This window comes from Kogia breviceps, chromosome 1 (genome assembly GCF_026419965.1).
Source record: "Kogia breviceps isolate mKogBre1 chromosome 1, mKogBre1 haplotype 1, whole genome shotgun sequence".
In the NCBI taxonomy this organism is placed as follows: domain Eukaryota; kingdom Metazoa; phylum Chordata; class Mammalia; order Artiodactyla; family Physeteridae; genus Kogia; species Kogia breviceps.
Window position 1 is genome coordinate 146,959,820 of NC_081310.1, and position 12,251 is coordinate 146,972,070.

Sequence of the window (12,251 nt, forward strand, 5' to 3'; positions counted from 1 at the left end):
TCAGAGGGCAGTCACTTCCTTTAGGAGAAACGCAACTTGTTTTTAGCCTTTAAATATCTTACTTCTCAGCAGCAAATGACACATTGTGGAGACTTAATAAACATTCATTAATTAATGAACCCTTGAATCTATTACTTCTTACTTAGCCTTCTTACTGATCTGGAGACTATTGGGTGTTTGTAGAAATATCACATTCAAATGCTTACCAGGACCAGGCAGTAATGTAAAGGCATTAAACTAGCCATGTGGGACATTAGTCCTGTCTAGAGTGGCCTCTGCTTTGGGCACATGATGTTCTTTGGAGATGAAGAAGGAACCTGGGAAAATCATCTACTTTGCCCTTCTGCCAGTAGATGAAGACTTATCTTTTTTTCCCCGTAAATAAAGAGGTTTCCCACTTTCCCTGAAAGTACTATGCCAATAAGATTAATATGAAAACATCAAATTCCCTTTCATCCTTCTCACTGAGTTCTCTGCCAAGTTTCTCTGCCTGTCACCATGAGAGCAGAAACACTATTGCTCACATGTTCTGTTTACCACTTAGCACATGGTGGGTGTTTAATTCATGTTAAAAGAGTAACCATAATATGCAGAAGGTGAAAGAAAAAGGTATTTTTTTTTTAATTTTTTTTTTTTTTTTAATTTATTTATTTATCTTTTCTGTGTTGGGTCTTCGTCTCTGTGAGAGGGCTTTCTCTAGTTGTGGCAAGCGGGGGCCACTCTTCATCGCAGTGCGCGGGCCTCTCACTATTGCGGCCTCTCTTGTTGCGGAGCACAGGCTCCAGACGCGCAGGCTCAGTAGTTGTGGCTCATGGGCCCAGTTGCTCAGCGGCATGTGGGATCCTCCCAGATCAGGGCTCGAACCTGTGTTCCCTGCATTAGCAGGCAGATTCTCAACCACTGCGCCACCAGGGAAGCCCGAAAAAGGTATTTTTAATGAAAGAGTGTGACAATTATTTTCCTTTTGAAAATGTATTCAACCTAAACGTGATTTCTTGTTTATATGACCTTTTCTTTTTCCATGCTACATCAGCAACAGGAGAAAAAATTAGGTTTATATCATAGTCAACAAGCTAATTAACTCACATCTCCTCTATTTTGGTCATTCACTCATTCAGTCATCCAACAAATAATCTAGGCCTACTATGTGGCCAGGCACTGTGGTTATTACTCAGATTCTACTTGAACCCTGGGAGTTGCTTTTGGTTCACCCCTCATTTTTCTTTTGAGATGAACGAATGATAGCTGTCTGCCAGAATGCGGCTCTGAGTAAGGAGGACAAACTTGGACAGTTACAGAAACACAAGATCTGGATGAAGGGCTTCCCTAACCAGGTCTTGAAGCCCTTCGTAGAGGATTCCAAGTACCAAAATTGGAGCCCCTTTTTGTAGGTAACAATCTGCTGCTGGTCAGCAACTAGCCCAAGGTCAAGTTCCAAGATCGTCCAGATAGCTCTGATGTTCTCCACTGTTCCTCATTGCTGACTGATATCCCATTCCTGGCCCCAGTTCATCTGCTGCTATGAGCCAAAGATCATTTACCATGAATTTAGCAACTGCTTCAGAATCGACGTTGGCTGGAAACAGTGTGCCAACACACTGGTGCCCTCCCACTGGTGCCCTCCCACATACCCTGCCTCTGGGCTCCAATGTTGATGTCTACACCCAACATCCCTGAGCTCTTTGTAGGCACCATGTGCTCTACTAAACAATTGACTTTCATCCTTATTCAATCCTTCCAAAAACTTGAGAGAGACACATTATTTTCCTCATTTTATAGATGAAAAAACTAAATGACAAAGCAGAATTCACACCCAGACTGTGTGGGTTCTGGCACCAAATTGGTCATCACTGTTAAACTACCAAGAATCACCCTCGGAGTGAGACGGCTCTTTCAGTCAATAATAACGTTCAACAATAAAAAATAATAACGATGATTCTGCATGGGATAGGGACTCCTAGTTGCCCTTGACTATTCTTTGTTTTATAGTAGTAAAATCCTTAGTTTAGCCAGGAAAATGGCTGCCTATAAAAAGAATACATTTCCCAGCCCTTCTTGAAATTCTCTATAGCCATGTGACTAAGGTCTGTCCAGTGGGATGACACAGAAGTGGAGCATTTCCAGGGACTTTATAACAATAGTTTTGAGCTCTTTTGATAGCATTCTACATACGAAATGCATTTTATATTATGTTGCGTATATTATAGGCCCATATATATTTCTGAAACAAAAGTTTCAAGTAGAAATACTTACCTTTACTGTGTGGTAAACACTCTGATGTTGTCTATTCTATTCTATTTCATTTTTTAAAGTTATCCATTATATTGATTTTAGGACCCACTAGCGAGTCATGACCCACAATTCAAAAAGCATTGTTCTACCAGAAACATATGTACTCTTCTTTTTTTCTTTGTCCACACTACTGTCTTGATGCCTGAAACAAATACCTTCACTTTGGACCCTAAGATCAAGGCCACAGACAAAGGAGTATCAAGATGGAAGCTACCTGGGTCTCTGATAATATAATACATCATAATAACTGTAAATTACCTACCTGGGCTTTTACATGAGAGAGATACAAGTTTCTATCTAATGTAAGCTGCTGTTATATTGAATTTTCTGTCCCTCATAGGCCAAACGAATACTAACTAATTGTGCTAATGAATTGTGTGTTTCCTTTCAGATCCATTTCTCTCTATTTTCCTGCTTTGCTTTTTATTGGGTTGGCCAAAAATTTCGTTTGGGTTTTTCCGTAACAGCTTATGGAAAACCTGAACGACCTTTTTGGCTAACCCTATATTTCAAAGGGGCTGAGCCCTGTGTTCTGACAGTGGGGGGTAGTCGTAGGAGACAGGAGGGCAGAGGAAAAGGAAGCCAAGGTATTTCTCCTCGGCTTTCTGCCGTGGATAGTGGCTTCACCAAGGGCAGCTCTGTCTCTTCCATGGCTCCAATCTCCGCTGGACATGGCTTCACCTTCTGTTGGGTGACCTCATCTCTTGCTATCTGGTAACACTAGCCTCTCCCTTGATCTCTTTAGCACAGGAATGGTCATAGCTTCCTGTTATGGCTGATCTCTGGATCTCCTCACCTTCCCTCTCTGGCTTTGAGTTCTTTGATCCCCCATTTAACCAAGTCCCCATATTACATTTCCTCTGTTCTAAATACTTAAAGTAGTTGCAGTTTTCCCGACCAGCCCCTGACTCACACTAAAATATCATAGAAAACACTTCAGGTAAAATTTCTTGTTTCCTCCTCATCCTATAAGATAGGCACTATTCTTTGCTGCCCCCCTCCCCTTACAAATGATGAAACTGAGGCTCAGAAACATTACATGACCAGCCCTGGTCACGTGGTAAGTGTAGGGGTGTCCAACTCCAAAGCTACTAACAACAGCCTAACTTTCAGAGAGCTTGACCTTCTTTTGGATTTTTCTGACTTTCAAAAAGTAATGATTTTTTAATCATTAACATTTTTATCATTAACAGTAAATAACAATCATTTATTGTTATTTTGCCAAGGTCTAGACACAAAAACTGTTGGTATGACATCACTCCATGTAACCTAAGTAGGTGGTCTCCATCCTGTAAGTACCTCCCCAAAGCAAGCCAATGTCCTTTAACCTCTGCCTTACAAAAAGTTTCCAGTCCCTTCCCACCCTGGGTGAGGAGGGTGCTTTCTGTCCCTTTACATCAAAGTCTTAATTATTCTTCCACGGCTGCATTTACTCATTCATAAAATGTTTACTGAGTGCTTAGTATGTGCCCAAGGGCTAGGGTCTGGGGCTGAGCAAACATGAATGTGACTCAGCTCCTGAACTTAAAGAGCTCATTGTCTGGGAGGAGAGATTGGTATATAAAATAATGAAAGCACACAGAGAAGGCATTCTTTGGTGAAATCCAGCACAATAACAGCATAGTGAAAGTGTGGATCTTGAGCTGGTTCTTGAAGAATAAGTAGGAGTTGGCAGGCAAAGGGGATTGGAGGAACATTTCAAACTGAAGGAACCAAGATATGCAAAGGTTCAAAGGCATAAACCGTTTCATTTGCATCAAATGTGGATATGTAGCTTACACACCAATACGAACCTCAGTACTTTTATATTTACCCAAGAGTATATATATCTGTATGTATGTATATATGTATTTATATGTATGTATACCTAATGTTTATGTATATATATTTATTTTTACATGTGCTTCATACATATATATACACACTTCTAACTACATACCTATATTTTATATAGACATTACATATATTATGCATTTGCATATAAATATATACAGATATGTATACATATAAAATTATATTTATATTATATATATAAATATAGACATACATATCTTCTTTGGTTCTTTATTTTCCTTTTAGACATTATATTGATCTAACTTACTGAATAAAAGAATAAAGATGAACAGAAGAATTAACGTATTATTACAGTAAGAAAATCTAAATGCTGGGATCTGTGACTGTATTCACCACACTAACAAATACCCAGGGGAAAATTATTGGAACATAAGCCATAGACACATAGCTTTGTACAAGGACATTCCTTCACAGGGGAAAGCCTAAATGCTTCTTGCAGGCTCAAGTTCCTTTCTGGAAAACTATTAAAGAATGTGCCCCGTCCTTGTTATGTTTCAGCTGAAAGTAAAATGTGAATAACAAAGGATATTTTCCACTAGGCTGGAATTAGTTCACATTTATCAGTTTGCAAAATGATAGTCTGTCCAAAATTCCTTTTGCTCAGGGCAGTATGACTCTGGGAGAAAAAGGGAATTAAAAGTTGCTGCCCAGAGTTCTCTAAAGACCTTTTGCTAACCTACTGAATCCCCACCCAATGTTCTCCGTGTCATCAATTATGTCAGTATTTAGGGAGGGGGGCTTCCTACGTTTCCCTCCACCTCAGCTCTACCAGCTGAACCCACCTCTGGATGAATTATAACATCTGCAACCCCCTGGGTAGCTTTTGCGTTGCTTCACGTTTTACATATTGTCTTACCTTAGCGTATAGAGTCCCTGAGGACAAGCAACCTCTCATACGCTCGGTTCTTTGGAACAATTACACTGTTTTCTAAAAAAGTATCTCCCATTGTGACCACCTAGAGGGGTGGGATAGGGAGGGTGGGAGAGAGGGTGATGCAAGAGGGAAGAGATATGGGGACATATGTATATGTATAACTGATTCAGTTTGTTGTAAAGGAAAAACTAACACACTATTGTAAAACAATTATACTCCAATAAAGATGTTAAAAAAAAAAAAAAGTATCTCCCAATGGGTTTCCCTTCTTGGTTTTCCAGTTTTCTTTTACCATTCTGCCCTCAGAAAAGGGAACATATAAGTCACCTTGGGGAGGAGGAGAAAATGATGTAGAGGAAGAAAAAGAAAAGATAGTCCTTTTGACACCGAGAAGTAGGGCCTCGGAGGAAAGGAGAGAAGACTAAGGCAGGGAGGGAAGATGTATACCAGGCTGTCTTCTCTGGCCTGAAACCCCAGTGGGTGAGGGGGAAGGAGAAACTTGAAAACAAGCAGATATGTTTGATACAGGTGGCCCTGCAGTGATCACAGTGCCACCACGCTGTGACTCAGAGATGGCAGAGAGGCATAGCAATGTAGAAGACAGATCTCCCCTGCTTTCTCAAGGAGCCCGGGTTGGCAAGGAGAGGATTCCTAGGTTTGCTGTCTCCCTAGAGAAGGCTGTGGAGGATGCAGGGGCATGAACCATGTCCATCAGTTCCCCAAGAGGCTGTGGTAGGGACCGGCCACTAGAAATCAGAGGGCCCAAGTTTCTGCCTCTGTAGAATTCCTAAAACCTACAAGTTGGGGAGGAAAGTCCCAAAAGGGTACTAGAAAATGGGCCACCTGATAGAGTTGGCAGCAAGATGTCATCAGGACTGGAGACATGAACATATGAGGATACCAGCAGCTGGAGCCATCACTGAATAGACCAGATGTTTCTTTGGCTAAAAACTATAGCAGGGGGTTTCCCTGGTGGCACAGTGGTTGAGAGTCCGCCTGCCGATGCAGGGGACGTGGGTTCGTGCCCCAGTCTGGGAAGATCCCACATGCCGCGGAGCGGCTGGGCCCATGAGCCATGGCCGCTGAGACTGCGCGTCCAGAGCCTGTGCTCTGCAACGGGAGAGGCCACAACAGTGAGAGGCCTGCGTACCTCAACAAAACAAAACAAAACAAAAACAACAGCGAAAAAAACTATAGCAGTGGGTGCCAGCTAGGGATGAGAGCAGAGCAGCCACACTGCATCAGAGGCTGACCAGGACCCAGAAGACAGGATGGGGAGAAGTTCTTCCATCACGAGGAGAATAGGCAAGTTATCCTCCAACTAAGACTAACCTTGAGAGAAGAGGGAAAGGAGGGCACCCTGAAAGGGAAGTTGTTACCCTAAAGAGAGCAAGTTTAAAGTAAATAGGCAAATTGAACTGAAAGAGATATTGTTGATGAATGCATTTAAGTATATTTTTCCTTTTACCAATGGGGTAGAGCGTATTGAAGAACTTTAAATTCATCAGAAAAATTTTTTAAAGTTACAAGTTTCTCCCATATTCTGAATTTTATGCTATGAAATATTTGACTGGTCTATATTTACTAGTAGGGATTGGCTCAGAGAACCTTATGTGTAGTAGGCATAAAATAATATTTTAGGAAATAGGAATCCATAATTCCCTTTTTGCCCACTTAATTGCTAGATGGATTATCAAATTCCCTATCCACAGCTAATGGAAATTTCCATGGCTTTATAATTAACCAAAATTTAATGTCTGAAGATAATGATTATTGATTAAGTTTATACTTGAACCTACATATGTACAAATTCTGCATTTACTGATGCATCAGTTCCATTTCAAAGATCTGCCTTACTTGTGTTGACTGCACTTGTCAACCACTCTTAGCTACTTCCTAATAAGGCACAGAGACTTGGACCAGAGGGAGAAAAACAAATTGTTTTTACAGCCTTAGTGTGTTCTTAAGACTTGCCTCTGTCCCTGTCTGCCTGTCATCACCTGACTATCTTTATCTAACACCCATTCACTTATCTATACCAACAAGTCTTAAGAGTTAAGGTTAAGTACTTTTTAACACAATGATAAGTTGTAACAAAATTATTGTATGTATGCCACTTTTTTTCTAACGTTTCATCTCTTAATGACCCCAGATCTCTCTATAACCCATTCTAATCAAGCCTTTGTAGCTACTACTCCATTGATAGTGGCTCTTGTCAAGGTCGTCAGTGACCTCCATCTTGCAAAATCCAGTGGTGAACATTGAGTCATTATCTTACTGACCTCTCAACACCACTCAAAACACTTTCTGAAAACATTTTCTTCACTTTGCTTTCGGTCATCTATTGCTTATATTTTTAAAATTTAGGGTCTTCTCCTATTCTTTTTTCTCTGAAAAGAAATGTTGAAGGGACCCACGTTTCAGTCCCTGGCTTCTCTATTTTCACGTTCTAGGGGATCTTAGTCAGAATTACACCTTCTGGTACTTTGCTAAATCCTAAATTCATTTCTCCAGTTCCAGCCTCTTTAGTCTTGAATATTCAAGTCCACCTGGCTTTTCTGCTTGCGTGTTCAAGAGGCATCGCAAACCTAATATGTCCACCTCAGCCAGACTTCCCAAATGCATGTTTTTCTGGTCCCCACCTATCTTTCTAGTTTTTGGTCTAATGACTACCTTGACTCTACTTCTTTTATATGTCCTCATTGTGGCTTAACCACATGTTTGGCTCTAACCTTAAATTGACCTCCACATATGGTCTTGTCCTCACTTCAATCTGCTCTAGTCCTGTAGTTCTGCTTTCCCCATTGGCTTCCAGGTTCTGCCCCTATTTGCTCCTTTTTCATGGTAAGTAGCTCCAGCTTTCCTCAACAACAGCAGCTCTTTGTCCTGTATCCCAGACTCTGGTTGCCTGTGACTCTGGTGTTAATAACTACCTAACAGCTTACTTTTAATGAAAACCTACTGCCTTTTCATAACCAGTAAATCCTGGTTCCTTGATACTTTCTTCTTTAACAAGGACTGTATAGAGTACACATCATCAGACAAGGTTTATCAAGCATTCAATTGCATATTGCCTTATTCTTGCCTTTTAGGTGATTATCATCAGCATTGGCTGAGAGGTTCATCTCCATTACCATTTCCTGTTGATTGGTATTAGCTGCCTGGAGTGCATTTGGGAAGGATTTGAAGTCAGTAAACTCAGCAGAAAAGAATGCTATGATCAAATGGTAATGCTTACCATCTACACTGCACAAGGGAAACTTATTCTATGCATTTGCCATCCATATATATAATCTAAGATATTCTTTCTCAAATTCTTTTTCTGTCATATACCAATAGAAAAATTCACTAACATATTCTTAATAATTATAAATAAAACAAATACTGTTATTTAGTAGTAGCAATAGCACTGCTAATAATAGATACCATTTCTAGCATACTTTACCCTTTGCCCAACAATATACCAAGAATTTTGCTCAACTGACTCATTTAATCCTTACAGTTACCCTGTGTGAACATTACTATTATCTCTTCTCACACATAAGGAAACCAAGACTTAGAGATATAAAGTAATGGCTACAAGTTCTGTTCACTAGTAACTGGTAGAATTATTCAACCCAAAATTTGTCTGACTTCAAAGTCATGCTCCTAAAGACTTTGTTAGTCTGTCAATAAGAAGTTTGTTTAAAAAATTTTAAGAATTTGATGAGTAGTATACATGAAGTGCCCAAATCTTTTTTCCCCTGTTTTATTGAGATATAATTGACATACATTACTGTATAGGTTTAAGGTATACAGCAAAATGATTTGACTTACATATACTGTGAAATGATTACCACAATCAGTTTATTTAACATCTATCATCCATCATCTCCATCATTTCATTTGCATACAAAAAGAAAAAAGAGAAAAAATATTTTTTTCCTTGTGATAAGAGCCCTTAGGATTTACTCTCCAAATAACTTTCATATAAATCATACAGCAGTGTTAACTATAATCATCATGTTGTACATTACATCCCTAGTACTTATTTATCTTATAACTGGAAGTTTGTACCTTTTGACCACCTTCATCCAATTTGCCCCTCGCAACTGTAAATTTGATCTCTTTTTCTATGCGGTTTGGTTTGGTTTTGTTTTGGTTTCCACATATAGGTGAGATTATGCAGTATTTGTCTTTCTCTGTCTGATTTATTTCACTCAGCATAAGGCCCTCAAGGTCTACCATGTTGTCACAAATGGCAGATTTCCTCCTTTATCACAGCTGAATAATATTCCACTGTGTACACATACCACAACTTCTGTTTTGTTTTTTTTTTTACAACTTCTTTTTTCATCTGTCGATGGACGCTTAGGTTGTTTCCATGTCTTAGCTATTGTAAACAATGTTGTTATGAACACGAGGGTGAGATAACTCTTTGACATTTTTTTGTTTCCTTTGGATACATTCCCAGACGTGGAATTGCTGGATCATATGGTAGTTCTATCTTTAATTTTTTGAGGAATAACCATACAAAGTGCCCAAATCTTAAGTGTATAACTCAATGAATTTTTACTAACACTCATGCAGCCACCATTCAAGTCAAGATCTAAAACATTCCCAACACCCCAGAAGACTCCCTCATGTTCTTTCCCAGTTTCTACTCCTCCCTAGTAGTAGAAATTCTGACTTCTATAACATAACTTAGTTTTGCCTGCCTTTGAATTTCACATAAAGGGAATCATACTGTCTATGGTCTCTGTGGCGGTTTTCGATTGCTAATCATTACGCCCGTGAGCATCACCTGTGGTACACAGATCCTAAGGTGACTCCCAGTAATTCCGACCTACATTCTGTGCCAAAGGGATTACTAAACGGCAGTGATCACTCCAGCTGACACTGTCAGAGAAGTGACACTGAAGTTCAGTCTTGAATACCAAGAAAGGTTTGGAGGTGCAGATCAGAGCAGGACAACTGATTTGGGCACGGCAGGCCAGCTGACCAAGCCACTAAACAGCCACTGTTCTGGCTGAGGTGCAGAAAGCAGCAGACAAATCTGGAGATGCATTCCCTCAGTCCTAGAGATGTGGCTAATGATATACTATAGGAAGCAGGACTACTTAGTATTCCATAAAGAGACTCTTCTCCTCCAGCTACTTCAGTGATTCCAGTGTCTGGTTTTCAGAACCCAGCCTTTTTTTATCATTAATTTTTATCTGAGAGATTTTTAGGGTGATTTTGGTGAATGTCTTAATTGTATTTATTTTCTCCCTGTCCTTATACTCCAGAACACAATGTTTTCTTAGAAACTGTCATTATTCTAGTATCCACTAAAGAAGTATTCCAGTCACATCCAGCCAAGAAGGAAGCAAATATTCTCATAAGCATAATCTCTGCCTGTATTGTTTCCCTGTACTCTCAGCCTCCTGCCTTCACAAGTTTCCTCCTGAATTCATTTATTTCTGATGGATACACACAGTTGTCAACAAATGTTGTATTAAAAATAGATTTCTGTATTTCCTAGGAGTGCCTTGGGACTAGAGAGGCAGCATCAAATGAGTGTTTTCTACACAGTCTGCTACTGAGAGAACTATTAGGCACACCAAGCTTTTCAGAAATCTGAAAAAAAAAATGGTTTCCAATGGCAAAACTGACTTATAATAACAGAAATAATATAAAATGCTCTGAGTAGTAGTCTTGCATTTACCAACAGTTTAACCAACTATCTTTTGATTTATCCTAGCCCTGAAGTTATCAGAATGCTCAAATCAGGTCAAATGGAGAACTGGATTGAGGTGGCAAATTCTAACTTTGGGGAGAAAGAAAATTTTAGAAAAAATAGCAACTAAGTTAGAGGGGGCTAGAACTAAGTTTTCTGGCCCAAATATGATTTATCAGACCCTGTTCTCAGCATTTTTGTACATGGTCTGTGGCCTGACCTTTCCGTGCATTGTAGATATCTGCTGCCTTACTTGTGTACATATACCTGCAGTCATGTGCTAGCAAGTGGTTCACATGTAGGCCTCTCCAGGCTATGGCTCCTTTCCTGTTCTCCTGCCCACACCACTCCCTTCAGGCCAGCTCCTCTACCCCTGACAGTCTGTCCTTGGATCTTAAATCCCTCCTCCTACAGCCTGCCTCATGCAGGCTGTGTTCACTAATCCCCTCCTTCCTTCCCTGATTCCCTCCTGGCTTCATTTAACCTAAACCAGGCTCCTAGAAGGAATTTACATATCTCTTAGCTTCAGTGTGCATTACCCGTTCTTGCTTCAGGCCAGGACTTATCTGGGTAGGGGAAGAGTTTAACTTGAAGGGGGAGTTTACTTTTCCTCTTGAAATGTAGACAGGCAGACTGACTTAAAGACCCATTTCCATCAGTTGTACTATCAGTTTGAGAAAGTTAAAAGAAAAATAATTAGGAAGAAAATAAATCTTAAAAAACAGCTAAAGCATGTAGATGGCATTCATCTTTGGATATTATAGCCCTAGCTGAATTGTCAGCAATCCACTGTCTTTAGGTCACCCCATCCCAACTTCCCAGCCATCCTAGGATCAATATCGCATAGGCAGACTCTCAAGCTCTTTACCTCACTTTTTATAATGGAACGAAAAATATTTCTATCTTGCCATCAGTCTTCTGCTACAGCCACTGTCTCCTGAATATTCATGCATGTTCCAACTCTTTCTACTCACCACTTCCTGGAATTCCCTTTCCCTCTTCTCCACCTCTCTAAATCCTTTCCGTTTTAAGAAAACTTGTTTGAATCCAAGTCCTCTACAAATTCAACGCTCACTACCCAGTGAAAATGAGCTCTTCCACCACTCATACTACTGATGTAATTCGGCAATTAAAAATTTTCAGTGGGCTTCCCTGGTGGCGCAGTGGTTGAGAGTCCGCCTGCCGATGCAGGGGACATGGGTTCGTGCTCTGGTCCGGGAAGATCCCACATGCTGCGGAGCAGCTGGGCTCGTGAGCCATGGCCGCTGAGCCTACGCGTCCAGAGCCTGCGCTCCGCAATGGGAGAGGCCACAGCAGTGTGAGGCCCGCGTACTGCAAAAAAAGGAAAAAAAATTTTCAGTGCAATAAATATTTATTGGTTACCATGTGAAAATTACCATTTAAGATTCTCCAAGATAAAAACACTTTTAACCTAAGTAGAGTATAAAATAAGTACTCATAATTATAACCCAAAGCAAAACATGCTATGTACTAGGAGGCATAGTAGACAGAGCTGTAGGGGTTTGGAGAAGG